The sequence below is a fragment of the Bubalus kerabau genome, chromosome X (assembly GCF_029407905.1).
Source record: "Bubalus kerabau isolate K-KA32 ecotype Philippines breed swamp buffalo chromosome X, PCC_UOA_SB_1v2, whole genome shotgun sequence".
NCBI lineage: Eukaryota > Metazoa > Chordata > Mammalia > Artiodactyla > Bovidae > Bubalus > Bubalus kerabau.
Genome location: NC_073647.1, coordinates 101,103,052 through 101,112,517, shown reverse-complemented (window position 1 = coordinate 101,112,517; position 9,466 = coordinate 101,103,052). Strand labels below are relative to the sequence as shown.

Below are 9,466 nucleotides of genomic sequence, written 5' to 3'. Positions count from 1 at the left end.
GCCTGGTTCCAAATAGGAAAAGGAGAACGTCAAGGCTGTTCATTGTCACCCTGCTTATTTAACCTCTATGCAGAGTACATCTTGAGAAATGCTGGACTGGAAGAAACACAAGCTGGAATCAAGACTGCCGGGAGAAATATCAGTAACCTCAGATATGCAGATGACACCACCCTTATGACAGATAGGGAAGAGGAAGTAAAAAGCCTCTTGATGAAAGTGAAAGTGGAGAGTGAAAAAGTTGGCTTAAAGCTCAACATTCAGAAAACGAAGATCATGGCATCCGGTCCCATCACTTCATGGGAAATAGATGGGTAAACATTGGAAACAGTGTCAGACTTTATCTTTTTGGGCTCCAAAATCACTGCAGATGGTGACTGCAGCCATGAAATTAAAAGACGCTTGCTCCTTGGAAGGAAAGTTATGACCAACCTAGATAGCATATTCAAAAGCAGAGACATTCCTTTGCCAACAGAGGTCTGTCTAGTCCAGGCTATTGTTTTTCCTATGGTCATGTATGGATGTGAGAGTTGGACTGTAAAGAAGGCTGAGTGCCGAAGAATTGATGCTTTTGAACTGTGGTGTTGGAGAAGACTCTTGAGAGTCCCTTGGACCACAAGGAGATCCAACCAGTCCATTGTGAAGGAGATCAGCCCTGGGATTACTTTGGAAGGAATGATGCTAAAGCTGAAACTCCAGTACTTTGGCCACCTCATGCGAAGAGTTGACTCATTGGAAAAGACTCTGCTGCTGGGAGGGGTTGGAGGCAGGAGGAGAAGGGGACGACAGAGGATGAGATGACTGGATGGCATCACTGACTCGATGGACGTGAGTCTGAGTGAACTCCGGGTGTTGGTGGTGGACAGGGAGACCTGGCGTGCTGTGATTCATGGGGTCTCAAAGAGTCGGACACGACTGAGCGACTGAACTGAACTGAACTGAGCTGACACTCCTTTGTCTTAGTCACATAAAACATTATTTCCTTTCAGCCCAGAGCTGACGATAATACAACAAAACAACTCAGCTAAAACTCTGTACTAAGGATTACATAACAACAATGTATCCCACTTGAGGACATGTTTCTCCTTCTTGAGGACCTTCTGACTATCTTATTGTTATCTTACAATGTATATTATGGGAGTAGGTCTGGTAAGATCTTTCTACTGTTAGTTCTAATCCTGTCATCTTAAAATGTAAATTATGGGAGTTGGTCTAGGAAGACCTTTACAACCTTGAGTCATTCTTCTGATTTACTGCAATAACCAATTAAAAAAGTATAGAGCTCCCTTGCTAAGACTAGTGAGGGGGCATTCTCTGTCTCCCTTCTGATGTCTATGTCAGAAGCTTTCTCTGTCCCTTTTCATACTTTGATAAAACTCTGCTACACAAAAGCTCTTGAGTGATCAAGCTTGGTCCCTGGTCCCAAAGCTAAATCTTCTTCTTTGGAGATCATGAATCTGATACCGTTCACTGTAAGCTAACATCTTGGGGCTTCGTCCAGGATCTTCAGGACAAGGTAAACACACTCAGAGCTCTAGTCTCTGCTTTCTCAGTATACACGCTTTCTGCTTTACTTTACTAACTCTATGGCGTGCCTGTCTGTGTGAATGTAGAAGGAAAGAGACGTACCGAAATGAGTATGAAATGAGCACTGAGCCCTGCTCTGCAGTATCATGGTGCCTCGTAATGCCTGAGGCAGCCCCCCAAAAGGGAGCCTTGTTGGGAGTTTATACCGACCTGCCAATGCCAAGAGACACCCAACGTCCCTGCGAGGGGAGTGGCCAGAAAAGGGCAAAGCACGTGGGCTGAACTTTCCTTCCTTGGTCACCTTTTCCTGGTCTCTTCCACCATTTCGTAATTGCATGGGGAGTTAGAACTACTAACCTAATCCGTCAGATCTTAGACTTTCAAGGGACTTGTGATCCATGCCATTACTGTGTACTTTTACTTAGACCCCAAGCTTGGTAGTCATGGGGAACCCAGACTTGCTAGGAGCACGTTCAGGAACGAGGTGGAACTCTAGCTCCAGCAGCACCTTTGGGAACTAGGTGAAGCTCTAGCTTCAGCGGCGTCTCTCTCTTGACTGCTTCCATAGGGGGCCAGAGTCCTAAAAGCGAGTCCTTGCCATACCTGTGCCTCCGAACTACATGGATGGAAGTGCTGCTAGAGAGCATGAGGTTTCTAAGAACATAGGTCAGGAATTCCAGACTGGAAGTACAATGGGCTTCTTCCTTTGGTAGTGCTAGCTCTTAGCAGACCGGAGAAAGCTCTCCAGTGCCTTCTGTCTCAACTCCTTAGATATTCCTTTTGTGGAATCTGTGAAAATGAGCTGGAAGGATTGGCCCTAATAGCTTGAGGACAAAAGTCACTTTTTCCTCACGGGCCGACCCTCTACCACCTCTTTTGCTGTCACATACACTGGTGTGGTGACACAAAGAAGGGACGTATTGATTGTTGTTTGTCCCTTTATAACTCACTGCTTCTACTGTGGTCAGGACTGTACTCAGGAATGTGCACAGGCACTCGTAAGACGGATGCTTCCCCTAGCAGTCCCAGCTTGGGAAACATTCCAGGAAACTACTCTGTTACACCCCAGGTGGCATCAGAGGAAAAGCACAAATCAAACAAAGGTCGTGGTGGTATGGAACTAGAAATCAATTTGGGATGCCATCAGGTCTACCCCTGGTGCATCTCCCCCTTGCCTCGATGGTAGAATGAGCGGGCTGAAGGGAAGGCGCCTGAGTCAGCAAGTGACAGACTAAGTCCGTCTAGGGAAGGAAAAGCTTCGGTGGAAAGTCTGTCTCCACCCCCATCTAGAGCAGGGAGGGACACCTCCGATGGAAAGAAGCAAAGGCGCTGGTTGCTGCTTTTTTCTCTCTTACCGATGCTGCTGCTGCTGCTAAGTCGCTTCAGTGGTGTCTGACTCTGTGTGACCCCACAGACGGCAGCCCACCAGGCTCCTCTGTCCCTGGGATTCTCCAGGGAAGAATACTGGAGTAGGTTGCCATTTCCTCCTCCACTCTCAAAGTTCCAGACCCATACCCTTGGATTGTGTCCTGAAAACCTGGGGTAAGTTTGACCCCCAGAGCATAAAGAAGACACACCTGACTTTCCTTTGCAAATCTGCATGGCCACAATATCCATTGGAGGGTGGCAGACAAGGGTGGCCAGTTGAAGGGTCTCTTAACTACGATATTGTTTTACAACTAGACCGGTTCTGTAGAAAACAAGGGAAATGGGTAGAAGTGCCATATGTGTTCCCCTTTTTCTCTCTGTGAGATATACCAGACTTAAGTCCTAAGGGTACAGATTTGGGTGTAAAGCCTTCAGCTCCCTCCTATCCTCTTACTCTGCCTCTGCTTCTGTATCCGGGGCTCACAACTGAGCAAGCTGAGGGTCAAGGCACCCCTCCAGGAAGGGTTGCCTCAGTCTCGATAGAAGTTCAAACAACCCCAGTTCCAGTGCAGCCTCAGACTACTCTGGTTTCAATGGGAACTCAGACAGTCAAAGTAGAGAAGGTGCAGATAACCAAAACTAAGGTAAAATACGAGAAAGAGGATGAGGATGAGAAAAAGCAGGTTTCTCTAATCTATCCCTCGGAACGTATGTGAGGCGTAGCTAGAGGGGCTGAGGAACAGCCACACAACTTACTGCCTCTGCAGGAGGCCCCCACTGGGAAAAATAACCAATCCATAAAAATCCATAAGCCCTTTTCTTACCCAGAGGTACAACGGATAAAGAGAGATCTGGGAGACTAGAGGATCCAGAAAAGTACATAGAAGCCTTTACAGGACTCACTTTACTTTATGAGCTTACTTGGAGAGATGTAATGTATGTCTTGGGACAGACGCTGACTCGTGACTCGAGAGCTTGAGTTTTGGGGGAAGTTACTATTTTTGGAGATGAATGGCTTGAACGTGAGACAAGGGGAAAGAGGGAACACGAACTAGCCCTCCTCCCTACAGGGAGCCAAGCAGTTCCCATAGCAGAGCCAGACTGGGATTATCACAAAGAGGAAGGGAGACAGGAGCAGACCCTCTTTGACAATTGCATTATTGAAGGGCTTAAGAGAGCTCGAACGAAGCCTCTAAATTATGCTAAGTTGGCTGACATAGAACAGGTAGAGAAGGAAACTCCTGGTAAATTCCTAGATAGGCTACGGGAGGCTCTCCACAAGTTTACTGACATTGATCCCAAATGTGCAGAGGAGAAATGATCTTAAAAGATAGATTTCTCACTCAGTCACCCAGTCGGCTCCAGATATCTGCTGTAAGTCACAAACACAGGCGTTTGGGCCAAATCAGTCTTTAAAACACTGTTACAGCTGGCTCAGACGGTATATTGCAGTAGAGAATATGAGAAGGGGGAAGGACAACAGAAGAGAACCAAAGAAAAGGCTCAGGCTCTAGTGATGGCTATGAAAACTGCTATGAATCAGCCTGAAGAGAAAAATGTCCAGAGGAAGCCAGGTGAAAAGGGATGGGCTTGCTATTACTGTGGAAAGGAGGGGCATCTCAAGCGAAGTTGCTCTCAGGTGTCTAAGCCGCCCCTGGCTCCCTGTCTGGTCTGTAAAGGACCACCCTGGAGGAGAGACTGCCCCCAGAGGCACAGGTCCCAGGGGTCAGACTCTCAGGACAATCAGGACTGAAGGTGCCCAGGGATCCCCACACAAGCTCCTGTCCTAATGACACCCGAGGAACACCGGGTATTAATAACTGTGGGGGGCCAATCAGTCGATTTTCTTTTGGACACTGGGGCAACTTTCTCTGTGCTCACTGAAGCCCCTGGTCTGCTTTCCTCCTGATCCACTACTGTAATGGGACTGTCAGGATGAGCCAAAGGCTATGACTGAAATATTCAGTCATCCTTTAAGCTGCAACCGGGACTCTGTGCTGTTTTCCCACGAGTTTCTGATCATGCCAGAGTCCCCCTCACCCCTTCTCGGGAGGGACAGACTGAGGAAGGTCCAGGCCTCTGTAGTCATGAATATGGAGTCTGCTCTTTCTCTCCCATTGATTGAACAAAATGTAAATCCTAAAGTGTGGGCTGACGGAGGAACTGTGGATCGAGCACAAAATACTGTTCTTGTCCTTATCAAGCTCAAAGACCCTGACCTATTTCCACATCAAAAGCAGTATCCATTAAAGCCCGAGGTTAAGGAATGGGCGAAATCTTACTGTACTGACTTGTCATGATGTAAGTGGGATCTTAAACTCTAAAGTTCAGAGCAACAACGCTCCACCTTTAAAGCTGCTGTAACTCAAGGGGTGTCGAAAGCTCTAGGAATCGAGTATCACTTACACTGTTCCTGGAGACCCTAATCTTCAGAAAAAGTTGAAAAGGCTAATGACATTATTAAGAGACATCTACGTAAATTAACTCAAGAGACACAGGACGATTGGCTTAAAGTTCTACCCATAGCTTTAATGAGGGCTCAGACTGCCCCTAAAAAGGAAGGACCGTCCCCCTTTGAATGTATCTACGGAAGACCCTTCTTATGCACAGACATTGTTATAGACCCTTAGAATTAGAATCAGCCTTAGAATTAACTATGTGACGCAGCTTTCAGCCTTTCAACAGACATTACGGAAACTCTGGGAGGTGACTCCTGACCCAGCCGGAGTCAAACAAGCCTCTGAACCAGGCACCGAGGTCTTGAAAAAGACATTGGGATCTGGAGATCAATCTCTCGAGCCCCTCTGGGAAGGCCCTTGCCAGGTTATTCTTTCTTCTCCCACAGCCCTCAAGGTGCCTGCAATTGATTCCTGGGTGCACCACACTCAAGTTAAGAAGTGGCACCCTGACCAAAACTAAACAATGTCATTTGACGTCTTTATCCTCTATGCTTTTACCTCTTACTTTTCAGATGGGCCTGACAATCGACATGGGCCTGCTTCTGCTGACTCCAAACGTCCCGAGTCTGCCATTTGACCCTCAAGACAACGCCTTTCTGTCCTGGGCTCATTCTTATGCTGCATTCCACAATCGGTCTAATTGCTGGGTCTGCGGAGTGCTCCCCTCTTCATCAGTTGAAGGGTTCCCATGGTGGGTTTTTCCATTTCAAGGAAAAGACTTTCTTCAACTCTGTGAAAATATCTTCACCAACAACAATCACATGTGATGCCTCTCTTTAATCTGATGACATCTAGCAATCCTAAAATGGACTGGTGTAACACTCTGTACCTTAACTATGGCTATAATGTGACTTTCAACTTTGATCGTACAGCATCTTGATTTAATGTCTATTTTGCTGAACATTAAGAAAGTAAATGGGTCTAGATCTCATGGTTTCCTACCTAATGTTTATCAAATATGGGATGAGGTCATATGGCTAACTCCTGAAAAGGGACGCCTACTACCTAATGCTCCCAAACGCTGGGAACAAATAGAGCCATCCCCAGAGGTTAGCTGACAACTTAATTAAAACGATCGGAAACAATTGGGGGTTTTGCCTCAAGAAATATGCAATGTAATCATTCCTGTGTTTTCCAATTCCAGTTCAGGCCCTCTTTTTGCCTGGCCAGGAACTCATTGGGACTGGATCCCTCAGTCACGCTGGTTTGCTCCAAACAGGACCTATTGGATATGTGGCTCTTATCTATGGGCATGGCTTCCCCCTGGCTGGATAGGGAGGTGCACCCTAGGTCTAGCTTTTACTCGTGGCTTCATATTTTCAGAGCTTCCAGAGAATCCTGCTGATCTGCCACAGCTTAAAACTCGCTGGGCAAGGTCTGTATTTCACTGGTATGATTATCTGGCTGCAATATCCATCCCCTCTCTGGGGACACAGATGTTATGCTACGAGTTGATGCTCTGACTAAGTTAACTCAACAGGCTTTACAAGATTCTCAAAAAGCTAGTTCAGCCCTTAATGCTAAACAAATACAAATTAGAAAGGCGGTTTTACAAAACAGATTGGCCTTAGATATTCTAACAGCCGCACAAGGAGGAACTTGTGCCAGTATTCATACCCAAAGTTGCACACATATACCAGATATGAGTACTAATGCTACTCACATACTAAACACATGAACAAGATGATTCAGGCTATGGATTCTCTCAAAGCTTCAGACACCTCACTTTGGGAAAGGTTAACTAGCTCCCAATGGTAGAAAACTATCTTAATTGTAGTAATTCTAATTGTTCTGTTTTTACTGTTTGCTCCCTGCATCTGCAACTGTGTAACTGGATTTGTTTCTAACCGTCTGAAAGCTTTTAATTTACAAATGGCTGTCCAGGCTCCTAGGAGTGCCACAGCCTCCTTCAACTATTACTTGGGGCCCCTAGATCAGAGACCCTCAATATGAGGGCTAGGAGAATATGTTGCCTCAACAATTTAGGGATGACGCCCCTCAACAGCAGGAAGTAGTTATGGAACAAAAAACGACGCCCCTTTCCCTTGGCTACATCATTCTCCTAAAAGAAAAGCGGGGAATGAGAGAGTCAATTTCTAGGTAGGTTGGTAAAAGTCCGGGATCCCCAAAGAGGAGAGAGCATCTGGTGTTCTCAAAGAGGAGGTAGGGGTCTGGAGTTCTCAAGGAGGAGAAAAGGACAAACGAGTTTGTTTGTTTTATTCATAAAACATTTTTTTTCCCTTAGCCTAGAGCTGATGATTGTACAACAAAACAACTCAGCTTAAACTCTGTACTAAGGATTACATAACAACAATGTATCCTGCTTGAGGATATGTTTCTCCTTCCTGAGGACCTTCTGACTAATCCTGTTATCTTACAATGTACATTATGGGAGTGGGTCTGGTAAGATCTTTCTACTGTTAGTTCTAATCCTGTCATCTTAAAATGTAAATTATGGGAGTTGGTCTAGGAAGACCTTTACAACCTTGAGTCATTCGTTTGATTTACTGTAATAACCAATTTAAAAAGTATAGAGCTCCCTTGCTAAGACTAGTGAGGGGGCATTCTCTGTCCCCCTTCTGATGTCTATATCAGAAGCTTTCTCTGTCCCTTTTCATACTTTAATAAAACTCTGCTACACAAAAGCTCTTGAGTGATCAAGCCTGGTCCCTGGTCCCGAAGCTAAATCTTCTTTGGAGATCACGAATCTGCCACCATTCACCGTAAGCTATCCTCTAAACCAGAAGAACAGCTTAGGTTAGGGGCAGGTAGACCCTTCTGAAAAACATCCGTTGCCACTGATGATGAAAAGAAATTGTGTGAAGAGGCTGATAGAAAAAACACCAGTTTTGAAGGGTTCTTCACTGCTCGGGATGGATTTTATGCTGCAGCTATCACCTGAGGGGTACCCTGTAGACCACACAATTACACAGTTCCTGGATGTAATGCCTGAGTATTCCATGCCATCATCTATGAATTCACCTGAGCCACTCACTGATACCATTAAAAGTATTGGCATACTTGCTTGATAAATACAGAAACTCCCAGACAAAAGGCTGTCTCCCATCATCAACTGGAATCATTCTGGCACTAGGGGGAGAACATGCACTGTCACTGCTGAAAACTGCTGCAAGTGGAATCCAGTGGAATCCCAGAAACCCGTACTGTGGCTTTTTGATGTATTAACACATCTGTGAAGATAACTAAAACATCTGATAACTGAATGACATTGTCCTACCTCTCGGGACATTTTGAGTCAGCTTCAGGTAGTAGGGATGGGACATCTTTTCCTATAGATTCCAAGTAGGGCTGTCTTCCTTACACGTTTTTCCCCTCAAGGGCTAGTGACTCCTCATTAAGTCAGTCTTATCACATCTAATCAAAACAGCAGTACCGAGCAGATGATTCAAGCCACGATTAAGGAAAACAAAAAGCCAAAGAACAAGCCTCTTCCAACTCTTCTCAAGAAGTTCCTTTAACTCTAGCTCCTGAGGAGTCTGGCTGAACACATCTATACTATGTCTATATCTATATCTATATCTATATCCATATCCACATCCATATCTATATCTATCTGCATCTTTTTCTAGATGGTCCAGCAGTGAAAAAGAATTCATCTTGGCCAAGGGGACTCTGAAAGGACTAAAACAGGCATGATGAAAGGTCTCCAATTTCTCCCTTTCTTTCTTCCTTTCCTCTTCCTTCCTTTGCTTTCCTTTCCTCTCGTTTTTTTTCCCCCATCCTTTCCTTCCTTCCTTCCTTCCTTTCCTTTCTACCTCCCCCACTTTGCAAACTTTGGCTACAAGGCTTGCAAAAACTTTTCTCAGAAAATACTGCTCTGTTTTTTGAGGTTGCATCAATCACCGCAAGCAAACAGCACACAACCAGGAACAACCTCCAACTGTGACTTGCAGTTAAAGAAGAAAACTGCTGCCTAATCCAAAACAGCAAGAACATCTTTCTTGCTACCCTATAAAACTCTGACCTTGCTTAAATTGTCACTTACTCTTCATTTGCTCCTTGGTACATGTCAATGGAATACAGCCACATACCTCTATTTGAATCACATATCAGTCTGTTGTAACAGATCTTAAACCTTTCATCTCCACTTGATT

General features: G+C 45.3%; 1 long non-coding RNA gene across 2 annotated transcripts; it reads left to right on the top strand.

The window, feature by feature from the left end:
* The first annotated feature begins 323 nt into the window (after window positions 1-323).
* Window positions 324-6,282, top strand: LOC129639743 (uncharacterized). Of its 2 annotated transcripts, XR_008708576.1 has the most exons (3): window positions 659-1,513; window positions 2,939-3,066; window positions 5,864-6,282. It is a non-coding gene; the product is annotated as an uncharacterized LOC129639743 (long non-coding RNA). The 2 variants fall into 2 exon arrangements; XR_008708577.1 differs by lacking the exon at window positions 2,939-3,066 and having other exon boundaries at window positions 324-1,513.
* The last annotated feature ends 3,184 nt before the right edge of the window (window positions 6,283-9,466 follow it).